Source organism: Garra rufa, chromosome 4 (assembly GCF_049309525.1).
Source record: "Garra rufa chromosome 4, GarRuf1.0, whole genome shotgun sequence".
NCBI classification, from domain to species: Eukaryota; Metazoa; Chordata; class Actinopteri; order Cypriniformes; family Cyprinidae; genus Garra; species Garra rufa.
Genome location: NC_133364.1, coordinates 30,951,063 through 30,964,163, shown reverse-complemented (window position 1 = coordinate 30,964,163; position 13,101 = coordinate 30,951,063). Strand labels below are relative to the sequence as shown.

At 44.1% G+C, this 13,101-nt stretch overlaps 1 long non-coding RNA gene across 1 annotated transcript; it reads left to right on the top strand.

The window, feature by feature from the left end:
- Positions 1 to 5,533: 5,533 nt before the first annotated feature.
- Positions 5,534 to 7,184, top strand: LOC141333826 (uncharacterized). The gene is made up of 3 exons (XR_012355432.1): positions 5,534 to 5,705; positions 6,928 to 7,002; positions 7,105 to 7,184. It is a non-coding gene; the product is annotated as an uncharacterized lncRNA (long non-coding RNA).
- Positions 7,185 to 13,101: the final 5,917 nt, after the last annotated feature.

Sequence of the window (13,101 nt, the reverse complement as noted above, 5' to 3'; positions counted from 1 at the left end):
AAGACGTACTGCAAGCAACTCGAGGCAGTTGATATGCCAAGTTAGCTGGGGGCCCGTCCAAACCCCTGACACTGCCTGTCCGTCGTACGTGGCTCCCCAACCGGTGGTGGAGGCATCCGTGTGTACCACAGCGTGCCTGGAGACCTGTTCCATGGGCACTCCATGCCCGAAAGAATGAGGGGTCTGACTACGGGATGAAGGTCTGGCGGCAAGCCGGTGTTATTTGAACCCGATGAGAACCGCGTAGCCACTCTCTCCTCGGGACTCGGCCATGAAGCCAGTGTTGAAGCGGTCTCATATGGAGCAGCCCTAGTGGTGTAACTGCTGCTGCTGCTGCTTTTTGCCCCAGGAGCCTCTGAAACTGTTTCAGTGGGACTGCCGTCCTGCTCCTGAACGTATCCAGGCAGTTCACCACCGATTGAGCACGATCCTGCGTGAGGCGTGCTGTCTGGTTGACCGAGTCCAGTTCCATACTGAGAAAAGAGATCCTCTGCGTTGGAGAGAGTTGACCCGAAGACCCAACCGGCTGAGGTGTGTGAGCACCAAGTCCCTGTGTTCGCATAGTTGGTCCCGAGACTGTGCTACAATAAGCCAGTTGTCGAGGTAGTTGAGAATGCGAATGCCCTGTTCTCTGAGAGGAACAAGGGCCGCCTCCGCGACTTTCGTGAAGACACGGGGGGAGAGGGACAGCCCGAAGGGCAGGACTGTGTACTGATATGCTCTGCCTTCGAACGCGAACCACAGAAAGGGTCTGTGGCGCGGAAGGATTAAGACATGAAAGTACGCATCCTTCAGGTCGATCGCTGCAAACCAATCTTGGGGACGGATACATCTGAAAATGTGTTTCTGTGTGAGCATCTTGAACGGTAGCCTGTGAAGGGCCCGGTTTAAGACACGCAGATCCAAGATCGGCCGTAACCCGCCGCTTTTCTTGGGTACTGTGAAGTACAGGCTGTAAAAGCCCGTCCTCATATCGGCTGGAGGGACCGGCTGGCGTCTCGTAGCCGGTCCGAAGTGGGGTCAGAGCGTCTGTATGATGTGTGTGTGACGCTTACCTGCGCATGAGCCGGTGGTCCGTGAGTAGTCCTTATCGCAGCACTCTAGAACTGCCCATCGTCGCTCGCTGGCAAGGGGGGAGGACGGGTGAGGCGCAGGGATGACGGTCAGTGGCGGAGAAAAAACAAACAAAAGATTATCCGCCCGGCCCTCCTCCGGGGGAGGGAGTGGTGCGGTCACCATCTCCCGAAGAGCAGCATCCTCCATCTCTGGGTTGCCCGTCTCAGGGCCTCTTGTTCTTGCGGTTCCCACTGGTCTTTGTGGGGGCCTGGATGGGCGGGGCGGCTGCTCGGCGACTGGCTCCACGGCGCCGTTGTGGACGACAGTGTGCCGTCATCCTCCCCATAGAGGTCTGGCTCTCCCTCCGATGCCGTGACTGACATCCGGTCGTCGGGGGGAGCCCCAAAAGTAACGGGCGGTACCCCTAGAGGAGGCCCAGCCCGCTCTCCCGGAAGCTCCAGTGGCAACGGAGTGTCGGTGGAAGGAGAAACCTGGGGCGGTGGGGAATTCCTCACCGTCACCGTCAGACCGGCCAGCCCCCTGCTTCCAGACGTCATGCCCCCCCGGCGTTTGCCGGGAGGAACGTTCGACCTGAGCAGAGGGACTGGAACCCCACCCCTTTGAAGGAAGCGGAGTCTGGTCCGCAACTCCGTGATAGTCATCCTCCCGCAATGTGGGCATGACTCATCCACAAACGCCGCCTCAGCGTGTTGAGTGCCCAGGCACGGGAGGCAGCGGTCATGGCCATCGCCCGGCGCCAGGTAACGGCTGCATCCAGAAACGCACGGGGAAAAAGGCATGATGTAAATGCCTCGTCTTTATAAAGACGTTCATCCGTGGAGCTCTTTTGAAATTCGCTCTTTTAGGGAATTTGCTCTTTTAGTGCTGAAGCGCACAGGGGAGATGGCCACAGCAACACAGAAGGTGGGTGGTGCAAACCAGCTGTGTGCTTCCACTCGACACGGAAGACCACCGCCGCTGAAGCGCCGTGCCACCAACACAAAAAAAAGAGACGTTGGTTTTCTGAAGAGAAAAAACAGCTTCAATGACTCGTCTATTTGTAGACTGGTCCGGCTCCGAAGCGAAAGCTTGTCTATGCAATGCACCTGCTGTGCATTATATGCTCACGCTGTGATCAGCCGCAGCTGGCTGCAATCATGCATGCCAATATTCATTGGCTAGTTTGTATACACACAAAGTAGATTGGTCTCTCTAGGCGAGATCCCAATTCGTCGGTCTCGACGAGACGTCGAAGAGACCGACTGATAGGGAACTGAAACAACAGATGCTTCCCCATGAACCATAGATATTTTAAACTGTGCAACACTGTAGAATAAAATGTCGACCCATGAAAAGGTAATAATGACTGTGAAGCTTTGTTTTTTTTGTTTTTTTTTTCAAAATTTTGTTTATTTTTTTATTTATGAAACTTACCCACATGCAAGTGTTTCTAAAAAAAGAATGCATGAAGATAGAATAAAATGTTTTTGTATACAAGCAGATACCCTGTTCTTTCATTAGATGTTTTGTATGTTCAGATATTCATACAACAAAATATATACAAATTAATAGTAGTATACCGGTACTTAAAGTATGATGTAAAGTTCCTTTAAAGAAAACTCATGAGTATACTTGCAGTATAAAACTACTGAACTACTAGTTTACTGAGACTATACTTTAAAGTGTACTAAAAATGCATAAAAACGTATTTAAAAAGAAAACGATCAGTGTACCTATAAGTTCACTTTTATGATACTTGCAGTACAAACTAAAAACATAGATGTAAACTAGTTATATACTCAAAGCTTACTACTGTTATACTTAAACTATACTTTTATATACTAGAAAGTGGGCCAATTTAGTCCCAAGGAGTATTGAAATAGTACACTTAAAAGTATACTACTAGTAAACCGATATTTGTATACTTACTACATAAAGTATACTTAAAAATATACTTAATGAAATAAACTTGAAGTATACTTCTTTTTGGTAAGGGTATTTCACAATTGTGTTTTTGTACATTAAACTTTATTTAGAAGAAACTTCTACCTGGATGAATGAATCTCCACAGACATATCTCACAATTCTGACTTCATTTCTCAGAATTGCGTGTTTATATCTCGGAATTCTGACTTTATAACTCACAATTACGAGTTTATATCAGGCAATTCTGACTTTATAGCAAGTCGCAATAATCTTTTTATTATTATTATTTATTTAGGTGCCAGAAATGGGCTTCCATACAGAACTATGTAGTTACAATATCTACTAGCAGGGGCTAACTGGGCCATGTTGAGCTGTCCAATCACAACAACCAGTTAATTAACAGACACAGTCAATTTTAGTTCAACTTTCAGTTTCAAACATGATCAAATGTGTATAATATTTGTTGTCTAGTATGATGACACAGGCGTTTGACTGCTGAAATGAAGTCTGGTCTTGACTACTGAAATCTGTTTTTCGCCAGCTTGAAGTGATTGCTTGACCCATATAAACAACCGACCAAAGTTCATTTTATTTTTACATGATGTTTAGAAGTGCACTGTAAAAAGTTTTCACCAGTTTCAACTTAAGCAGTTTAGCAGCTGCCTTAAAATTGTAAGTTAAATCAACTTAAAGGAGAAGTCCGGTGTGTTATTGACCTAAAGTGTATTGAATCATGATACCGAGTGTGAACTTACCCCTCATATCTCATCTCGGTTTGTGTCCTGCAGTCCGAAATCTGGGGTCAGTTAGCCGACGCTAACAACAGTTGTTGTTGTAAATGGCATAAAACAGTGATTTATTTACATGGCTACTCCGATGCCCTATTTACTCTCATTGACAACCTGTTGTTAGCGTCGGCTAACTGACCCCAGATTTCGGACTGCAGGACACAAACCGAGATGAGATATGAAGGGTAAGTTCACACTCTGTATCATGATTCTATACACTTTAGGTCAATATCACACCGGACTTCTCCTTTAAGTCATTTAAACTCACAAGTTAAATCAACTCATTTTTATTGTAATAAGTTAAAATGACTTCTCGTTTTAAGCTGATTTAACTTAAAAACTTAAGGCAGCTGCTGAACTTAGGTTTTTAAGTTGAATCTGGTGAAAACTTTTTACAGTGCGGGCTTATCTGAAATAATTGATACTCCAGTACCAAAAATATGTGTAGACTTTGCCGTTTTTTGTTTTTTTTTTCATCCAAAAATAGGATGGAGTAAGCGATACAAAATGCCTCTAACCAAAATCTTGATTTGATGCCACTAACACTTTTTACAAAATCTGATGACCAGTTCCTCCTCATATGTGCTCAGTTTTGTTGGCAATATGCATCATACGGTCTGTGAACAGAATGTGGGCGGTCTGTAGGAGTGCCATCTGATGCTGAGACTATGAAGAGTGTAATGAGTGTGGAGGATAACTCCAAATTACAGGCATTAAGATGAACTCAACTGCCTCAACAGGAATCTATCGGATGAACTCTCACGAGGCCAAATGTGTTTGTTGAGATGACTAATGTACATGCCTAGACTGAACGAACAAATGCATTTGTGGGTTTGGAGGAAGAAAGCAGCCATGGCTTGTCTGTATGGGCAGGTCAGAAAGTGTCCAACTAAAACTAAAATTCCCCACAAATTGTAACATAATAAATAAATAAGTAAAGGCAATAAATACTACATTAAAGCACTTCTAAGATAGCATTCAGTGCATGTGTTATGTGTACTTAGAGCCAAATGGGTGTCTACATTTGTTCAGTAATTAGACTATAAAGACTGTAAACTGTTTATCATAAACTAGCACTAAGACCCAAAACTTGCCCTACCTAAATTTACAGTCAGGAGCCACTACTGAAAGAAATGAATGTAAACTTAACTCCACTGAACTATGGTAAGTTAATTTCTAAAGTAAGGGACTCTAAAACTTTTTTTTCAAGATGCACCTTAGTGGTGACTGGCAATTTTTTTTAAAAAATAATCTAAATTTGCTTAACGTTTCTGGTTGACTGTGTCTGTTTATATACTTCAGGAAATAATACTATATTTACGCATTAGCGACCACAATTATAGCCTGAGCCTTCTGTTTCACCAGAGTGAATGAAATTGAACCTGACTAACTGAGTGTCGGTCTAAAGTTAATTTTTTTTTTTTTTTTTTTTTTTTTGGGTCAATACATCATGCTATAATATGTCACCCCAATGAACTAGCCAATCAATACAGTGATGGAAATGGCTGGAATGAAATGAAAACCATTAAACTGTTGATACAGCCTGAATACTTTTATATAAATACAGAAAGCTCATCAAACTCCACAAGAGAACCATGGGTAAAACCAGGCTCAGTCAGGGGGCCAGCCTCCTCTGGCCAGACGAACCAACATGGTATGGTTTAATTCCAGGCTGCAACAAAAGTCAGGCAGTGGACTGGGATTGCAAAGAACATCCATCCAGTTCATACCACTTGAAGACTGAAAACATCACATGGGGAAGGAGCTGAAGCTTGCCACATGGTCTGTGCAGAGGACTTGCCTGGTTCTTGTGGTTTTTGCTGTGGATTTGTGACCATTGCCATCTAGTTGACGAGGTCTTCACAGGGGATCTGTCTCTAGGGCTCATCTAGTCTTGAATAATTAAAAACCTACAACAGGGATGCAAGAAACCAGGTTGGAACTTAAAGCTTTCAATTTTTGTCTTACAATAACCATACATTTGAGTTTGATGAATGCAGTCAATACTACAAATTGTGTAAAACTGAAAAGAAAATAATAATAATACGTTTTTATTGCTTGTCTTTGAATCATGCTTTTAGTAACTGGGAAATGATTCAGTAACAGGGTTGTGTGCAAAATTAGGATGCAGCTAAATATACAACAAAGTACTCACAGAAATAATGAATATTACATATTTACATAAAAGCACAATAATAAAAATGTATGTACAGTAGAGAGAGTTGTTATATACATACAGCAATATGCTGAAAAGAAAATTTAAATATACATATCAAACAAGATATGACAAATAGTGGACTGAATATTTTATGGGGTTATAAATGTATAAATATGAATTTACATATTGCACAGGTGTTTTTATATTGCACTGCAGTGTTTGGTTGTTCTGGCTGAAGAGTAGAAGTTAATCGAGTTAGTGCCTCGGGTGTGTGGGGTCAGAAATAATTTTGCTTGCTCATTTCCTTACTCTGAAGGTTCTAAAGGGCAGACAGGGGTGCACCAATGATCCTTTAAGCAGTCTTAACTGTCCACTGTAGCCTATTTCTGTCTGGTTTGGTAGCCAAGCCAAACCAGACAGTTATAGAAGTGATCAAGACAGACTCAAAAACAGCTGAGTAGACTGTTCTAATTCAATTTTTTGATGGTTCATTTTAAATTTAGACCATTTAATACGAGATGACCGTTAAATCAAAAGATTATATTATAAAATTGTGATATTGTTGTATACAGTTTAATGTAGTTACAACATATCTAAGATTTGTGCTATTACTGTACAGTACTAACAGAATAGCAGACAGCTTTACCAATATCTTACGCAAAAAACTTTTGGTGTTAAAAAACTCTGTATGGATTTCCTTTTAGACATAATTTTGTGAGGTGAGTATTTAAATAATCATTCAATATGATTTATTAAGGTTTGCAGAAGCTTGCTATATATAAATTATTACTTAACTGCCAAAAAAGCTTAAGCCATTTTGTTCTTGACATGGCTGTAATAGTTGCTAATATGCACTGCTCTTAGTAGACTGCATTAGTCATTATGAAAATGAGCTAACTGCGTCTATGTTCTTAAATATTTGAACTGCCGGTAGGTCACCTGCAGAACTTTTTACTTCTTTTTTTCCATTGTGGTCTCATGCTAATTTGCCCTTTTCAGGAAAATCTGGCCCCAGACGAGCAATGGCTGCTGCTTCTGCTGCCATTATTGTTGCAGCAGTTGTTGTTGTTGCAGGTACAGAGATTTGCAATTGCCAGTAAATAAACAGACAAGTTGCTTTAAGCATGTAGCCTGACACTGCTGTGCAAATAGCATCAATTAAATTGCTTGTTGCAGATCTAGACAAGAGGAGCTGGAGGGCTTCAGAGGAACATATTATGTGTGTCATTACAACATCAAACCAATGAACGAAAAAGGCAAGTTCTGATAATTTAAAAAAAAACTAAAATATCAGGCAGGAAAGGTCATCAGTCCCCTCATTTAATACTTTTTAGAGTTACCTTTGGCTTTAATTACAGCCTTTAATCTTTTTGTATGTGTCTGTACTAGCTTTGCACACCTACATGCAGATTGGGGAATATTTGCCCATTCTTCCTTGAAGATTCAAGTTAAGTCAAGTTTCAGGGTGAGCGGCAATGGACTGCTGTCTACAAGTCCATCCAAAGAATTTATTGGAATTGGAGGTACTCAAGGACATTCACCTTCTTATCCTTAAGCCATTGCATTGTTCTTTTGATGGTACAGTACATTTACGATCATTGTGGTGTTGGAAGATAACACCTCCACCCTAGCTGTCTAGAATTTGGATGCACTTGGCAGCATCCATTTTAACTTCAATGCTGAACAATCGCCCAGTCCCTGCTGAAGAGAAAAAGCCCCTACAACATAATGCTGCCACCACCATGCTTCTATAGCTATGGTGTGTTTTGTGTGGTGTGCTGTTTGCTTTTCACCAAACATAGTGCTTGGAGTCCACTCCAAAATGTCAATTTTGGTCTCCTCAGATCATATCACATTTTGCCAGATGCCATCAGTGTCTTCCAGTTGTGTTCTCACATACCTTTTATAAAAAATGCTTCTTTATTTCAGCACTATGCTCTGCTTCATATGTATACTGCTTTCTCTAATTATCAGTTTGAATCAGGCAGCTTTGGCAGCTGACCAATGCATCTCTTTCTCCACCCACAAACTGCACACAGAGCTGTTATTTCTGTCCTGATGGGTTTGGAGGATTTGGATGAAATATGTTCATAAAGTAGTCACAGTAAGTATTTAAAGTAACTTGCAATGCAATTTTTATGGGAACAATTTTGGGACTTTTTGCCTTTATTACAAGGACAGTGTGAGAATGATCAGGAAATGACAGGGGTTCCCCATGAGTCAACAGCTTAAATTAGCATTTTTACAGATAATGTACTGTTTCTTGATAGTACGTCCCTCAAATATACATTCTTCAGTTTGTTTGTTGTTGTTTTTCAACACTTAGTTCAAAACAGGTAACTCAACCAAGTTCCCCTACGGGAACGTCGAGCTGCGTCATAACGCTTTGGGAACGCCTTCAGTGTTTCCTATGCTCTGAATACATGTGAAATCAGTCCAAAAGAGAAGCGCATGTGACGTCATGGACGGGGTGACGTCAGGAACCAGGAAGCTATAAAGCATGTGCGATGAATGCAGCCGGCAGCTTCTGCCTTTTCAGTTGCGCTCTGTGTGTGTCTTGTATTCCCTGTTTTTCGTGCCAGTTTGCACGGCTTTCTTTTGAGGGAATATGTCCAAAACAATCAAAATAAGCAGGCAATCCAGTATGTGTGTTCCCCCGTTGCCTCGTCTTACTACGAGCAGGGATCCACACGATCTCTGTGTTGTCTGTCTGGGAGCGAAGCACAGGAGTCAGTTCTCGACGGAGCTGACTGCCTGTAGTGTTTTCCCCGCGGCTCGGTCCCGTTTTTGCTGAGGCAGGATGGGTGCTGTGTTCGTGGGGACTACACGTATATATGGTGAAAGATTAATCTTTCTCTGCCTTCTCAAGCGCGCTCTTTTTGGGGTTTCAAAGCCCGCACTGCGGTACTTCTTCCTTTGATTCAGAGCTCGCAGCTTCGCTCCCAAGTGCTCTCTCTCTCTTTAGAGAAAATTCGCGCTGCTGCAGCTGTCTTTCTCCGAGCAGACTATGTATTGATCGCTTGTTTCTCCCTGCTCTCGCCTAAAAATAGGGGGCTGGGATTCATGCAATTGATGTGTAGTTTGCTCGGGAGCTGAGCACTCAAAGCCGTTCTTGAGGGGACGGCTGTGTTCATTCACAAATATGTTCATTCATAAATGTGTTCATTCATAATGTCACAAACTATTGCCACTTAAATGTGTGAAGTTGAATGTTTAGCTCTGCTCCCATAGTTTTAATTCTGAGGAATTAAAACCAAATTAAGGCTGCTGGGCAGAGCAGCCTTTGCTTTTGGCCATTATTGCACTCTCACCCTCATCACTTTCGAGATGTTGTTTTTGCCCACATGGAAAGTTGGGGTTAAGACTAAAATGCCTAGGAAAGTGTGCTTTTTCCAATACTGAGGACCACTTATCTAGGTGTAGTGTGGGTTTTTACCACGATACAGGCACGTTTGTCTCCTGCTTGGTTTGAACCGGTCCCCATAGCAGTCGAGAGAGTGAGATAAGGTCAGGGCTTCTGAGGGCAGGCCCCCTGGGGCAATTCAATGTAACCCCAGTGCCCTCGAGAGACTGGCCTGCTAACCCTGCCACCTACAGTGCTTCAGGGCGCAGCAGTCTCTCGCGAGTCTCTCTCATTACTCCTTCCTGTTCTACGTAGCGGCATGGTGGGGCTCGCCACCTCTTATTCCATCAGAGGTCAACTTATCTCCTTAGTAGAAAACTTAGCAGCATGAAACTTCTGTCAAATATGTCTCTGTGGGTCCTGTAACAAAAAAAAAACAAAAAACTGCAGGTTCTGATTTTGCAATATGAACTGAAACTCTCTTTAAATAGGTGGCCATCGAGGTGGCTCCTAGTACTCTGTCCACTGTCAGCTGTGTCCAACATAATATTTTTCAGTCCTCTATGAGGAAAAGCGTACACCGGAAAGCGAAACATGTTTGTTCTTTATGTGCAGACTGCACCCAGTTCACTGCCCAGTAGGTTCAGTGCTGGACTTTTTGCAAGCCCGCCTCGCGGCCGGTAAGACACACTTTATGGTGAAGGGCTACGTGGCGGCCTTCGCTGCTTTCCATGCTCCCTTCGGTACTATCTCCCTCAGGAGACTTCCCCAGGTGTCATCCTTCCCTCGAAAGGAAGGTAACAGGACTAAGTGGTTCTCCCCGAGGGGCGAACCCGCTCCACATGATCAGGACCTCAAGGTGCTGTTCCCGCCCCCTAGACATGTGGAAAGATTTTAACTCCTGTTTGGGGCCTAGTCATGATTGACTGTGCGGCCCTGGGTCTATGAAGAACATACTATCTTACTTGGTATTTCTATCGCCTGGAGTTCTAGGCCGTGTTTCTGCTTTGGAAACACTCTCTCCCAGACCCCATAGACTGCCATGTGTTGTTGCGCACCACATCACAGTGAGCAGTCTCCTACCATCAAGGAGCTCTGTGGTCGCGCCCCTCATACGAGCGGCACACCAGACCCTTGTGTGGTTCCAGGTCACACTCCTCTGGAAAGAGAGCAGTTCATATCCTGGACATCTCATATGGGAGCAGTCGTCCTGTCGAGACAGGGGTTGAGGCCCGGGGAATTGAGACCTCCATCCAGTGTGGTGGAACTCTTGGACCTATGGTCTTGTTGGTCGTCCAGCTCCTCTGGGATTGGGGACCATGCTGCAGAATGGTTGAGACCCTCTCTGTATGCCAGTCCTTCCCCGATCACTCTGCTCCTGGAAGTTCTGAAGAGAGTGCGCCGGGACGGAATCCGCCTCCTATTGGTAGGCCCTGTTCTGGCCGGATCTCTTTATATCTGACTCCTCTCCTAGATGGCCCTCCTATGGGAATTGACGTCAGGAGGGATCTCCTCTCACAAGTAGAGGGTGCCATCCTGCACCCTCGTCTGGAGTTATGAAAGTTATGGGTGTGGTCCCTGAGGGGGCACAGTTCCTCTCAACCGAGGTTGCTGAGACCATCCTCCAATTCAGAGCTCCCTCTGCAAGGAAAGTGTACACCGGGAAATGGAACTTGTTTGTTCTTTAAGTGCAGATAGCACCCAGCTCACTGCCCAGTAGGTTCAGTACTGGACTTCTTGCAAGCCCGCCTCATCTCCCTCAGGAGACTTCCCCCAGTGTCATGCTTCCTCTATGGTGCGCTGAGGCTGGGGTCTTCAGTGGACCTACCTGGCTGTTGTGTTCCTCTCTAGGAGAGTTGGATACTTACAGGCCCTCCTGTGGCCTTCCTTTTCTTTTGCCTTGATTGATCAAGCAGTTTGCACCTATAATTTGGGTACATGCCCTAGGTGCCCTTTATAGCACCACAGCCCGTAGTGCACAGAGCCTACTTTCCTCTCTCTAGGAACCGGAACACTAGAAGTTTATTTGTATCTGTCCAGTGTGAGCACTGGATTAATACGACCACAGATCTGCCCTGTGGAGGAAGACGGACCAGTTTCTTGTAAGGTTGGTCCCCTTACAGAAGTCTTCCAGCTTCTAGGTAAGCCTAAGCGGTGATTATGGATGCCATTTTTTTCCTTTCTTTGAGTCCTCTGGTATTCCCTCGCTGATGGAACCCAAGGCTCTAAGTTTTCCTGACAAGTGACACCTCTGCAGGATACTTCAAATGCTGGGAATGATTCACGCCATTTACAATTGTGAGGTCCTACGAGTAGGCCTCCCTTGTAGTAGGTCACTTTCAGTCGCACTCGTCCCTTTCTACCTGTGGCGCCTCTGCGTCTCTTATTCCGGGCTATTCCTGCCTGACCAGCAGTTATTACCTTGGGCTACTTTCGACCTTTCTACAAGTAGGCTGAGGCCGCTCTTTTTACTCTGGCTTCTTTCGCCCTTTCTACGAGTAGGCTGAGGCTGCTCTTTTCCTGCCTGACCAGCAGCAACTGTTATGGGCTACTTTCGCCCCTTTCTCCTGCCTCTCGGCAGCCATTTTGGGCATTCCTGCAATTCTCTACCTGCTTCACACAGAACAGGGCATTGGAATTCTGGCGTAAGCATATTGTTCCCAAAGCGTTATGACGCAGCTCGTCGTTCCCAAAGGGGAACGCCTCTGGTTTCGTATGAAACCCTAGTTCCTCGAGGGAACGAGACGCTGTGTCGTTAAAGGGATAGTTCGAGCATTTAAGACATGAAGTTGTATGCAATCCTTATCAGCACTATAGTGTATACACACTGACCCACACTGCGTTCACCTCCCTGGTCAGAGTTCTGGCCGCTGGAAGTTTTTCAAGAAAGTAGTCACGGTTAGTTTCCGGGGCCTCAAAACTGTGCGTTTTTACGTGAAAAAAATATATGCGTTTCAAAGCTTGATTAATTTACATCACAAAAAACACTCCTGACAAAAATCATACCTCAGTTTTAATCGGCACTATATTCTTTCCGTTTCCATCAATCCGCGCTGCTGTCAGTTCGCACGTTCCGATCAGCTGTTGATAGCGCGACTCGCTGACAACATGTCTGCCTACGAAACTTCTGATGATGAAACCAATTTTAGCACAATGTCAGACGGAACAGACGATATATATATATTTATATTAGACCTCGTTTCACGTGATTTCCACAGGAGTCTAAACATCAGATTGTTTACTGTACAGTTTAGACATGGGATCTCCAGTCCTCGTGAGCTACTGTCTTGCTGGTTTTAGTTTTTCTCTGATGGAACACACCTGACTCAAATCAACGGGTAATTAGCAGGCTTGTAAAGAATGTCTCATTTGAGAAAGGTGTCCTGTCATAGGAAAACATCGAGCTGCAGGAATGGAGCTCACGAGGACCGGAGTTGGAGATACCTGGTTTAGACCTACCTGTATGTGACTTCAAGCACACTTATAAACACGATGATACCGACACACGTTCTGCATAGTTACAGACAATAACAAATATAGCAAAGCATCATATTTTGTTGTGTTATATAGATTCAATTAAATTCATTAGTTATGACATTTGCCGATTTTCTCACCACATAGACAGTCGATTATTGTCGATGCTATCACTGCCCCGGTTAGAATATGCTCAGTGTAACGTTAGCCTAAAAACCGACGTTAGCTTCAAAATAAACCTGTCGTATGCGACATAAAGTTAGTAAATAGAGCTTACCCGTGGTACTGGTACAGCAGAACTCTTTAAAATCCATTTTTTTTATTTTTCCTCCTTGGTTGGGGATGTAATCGTCTAC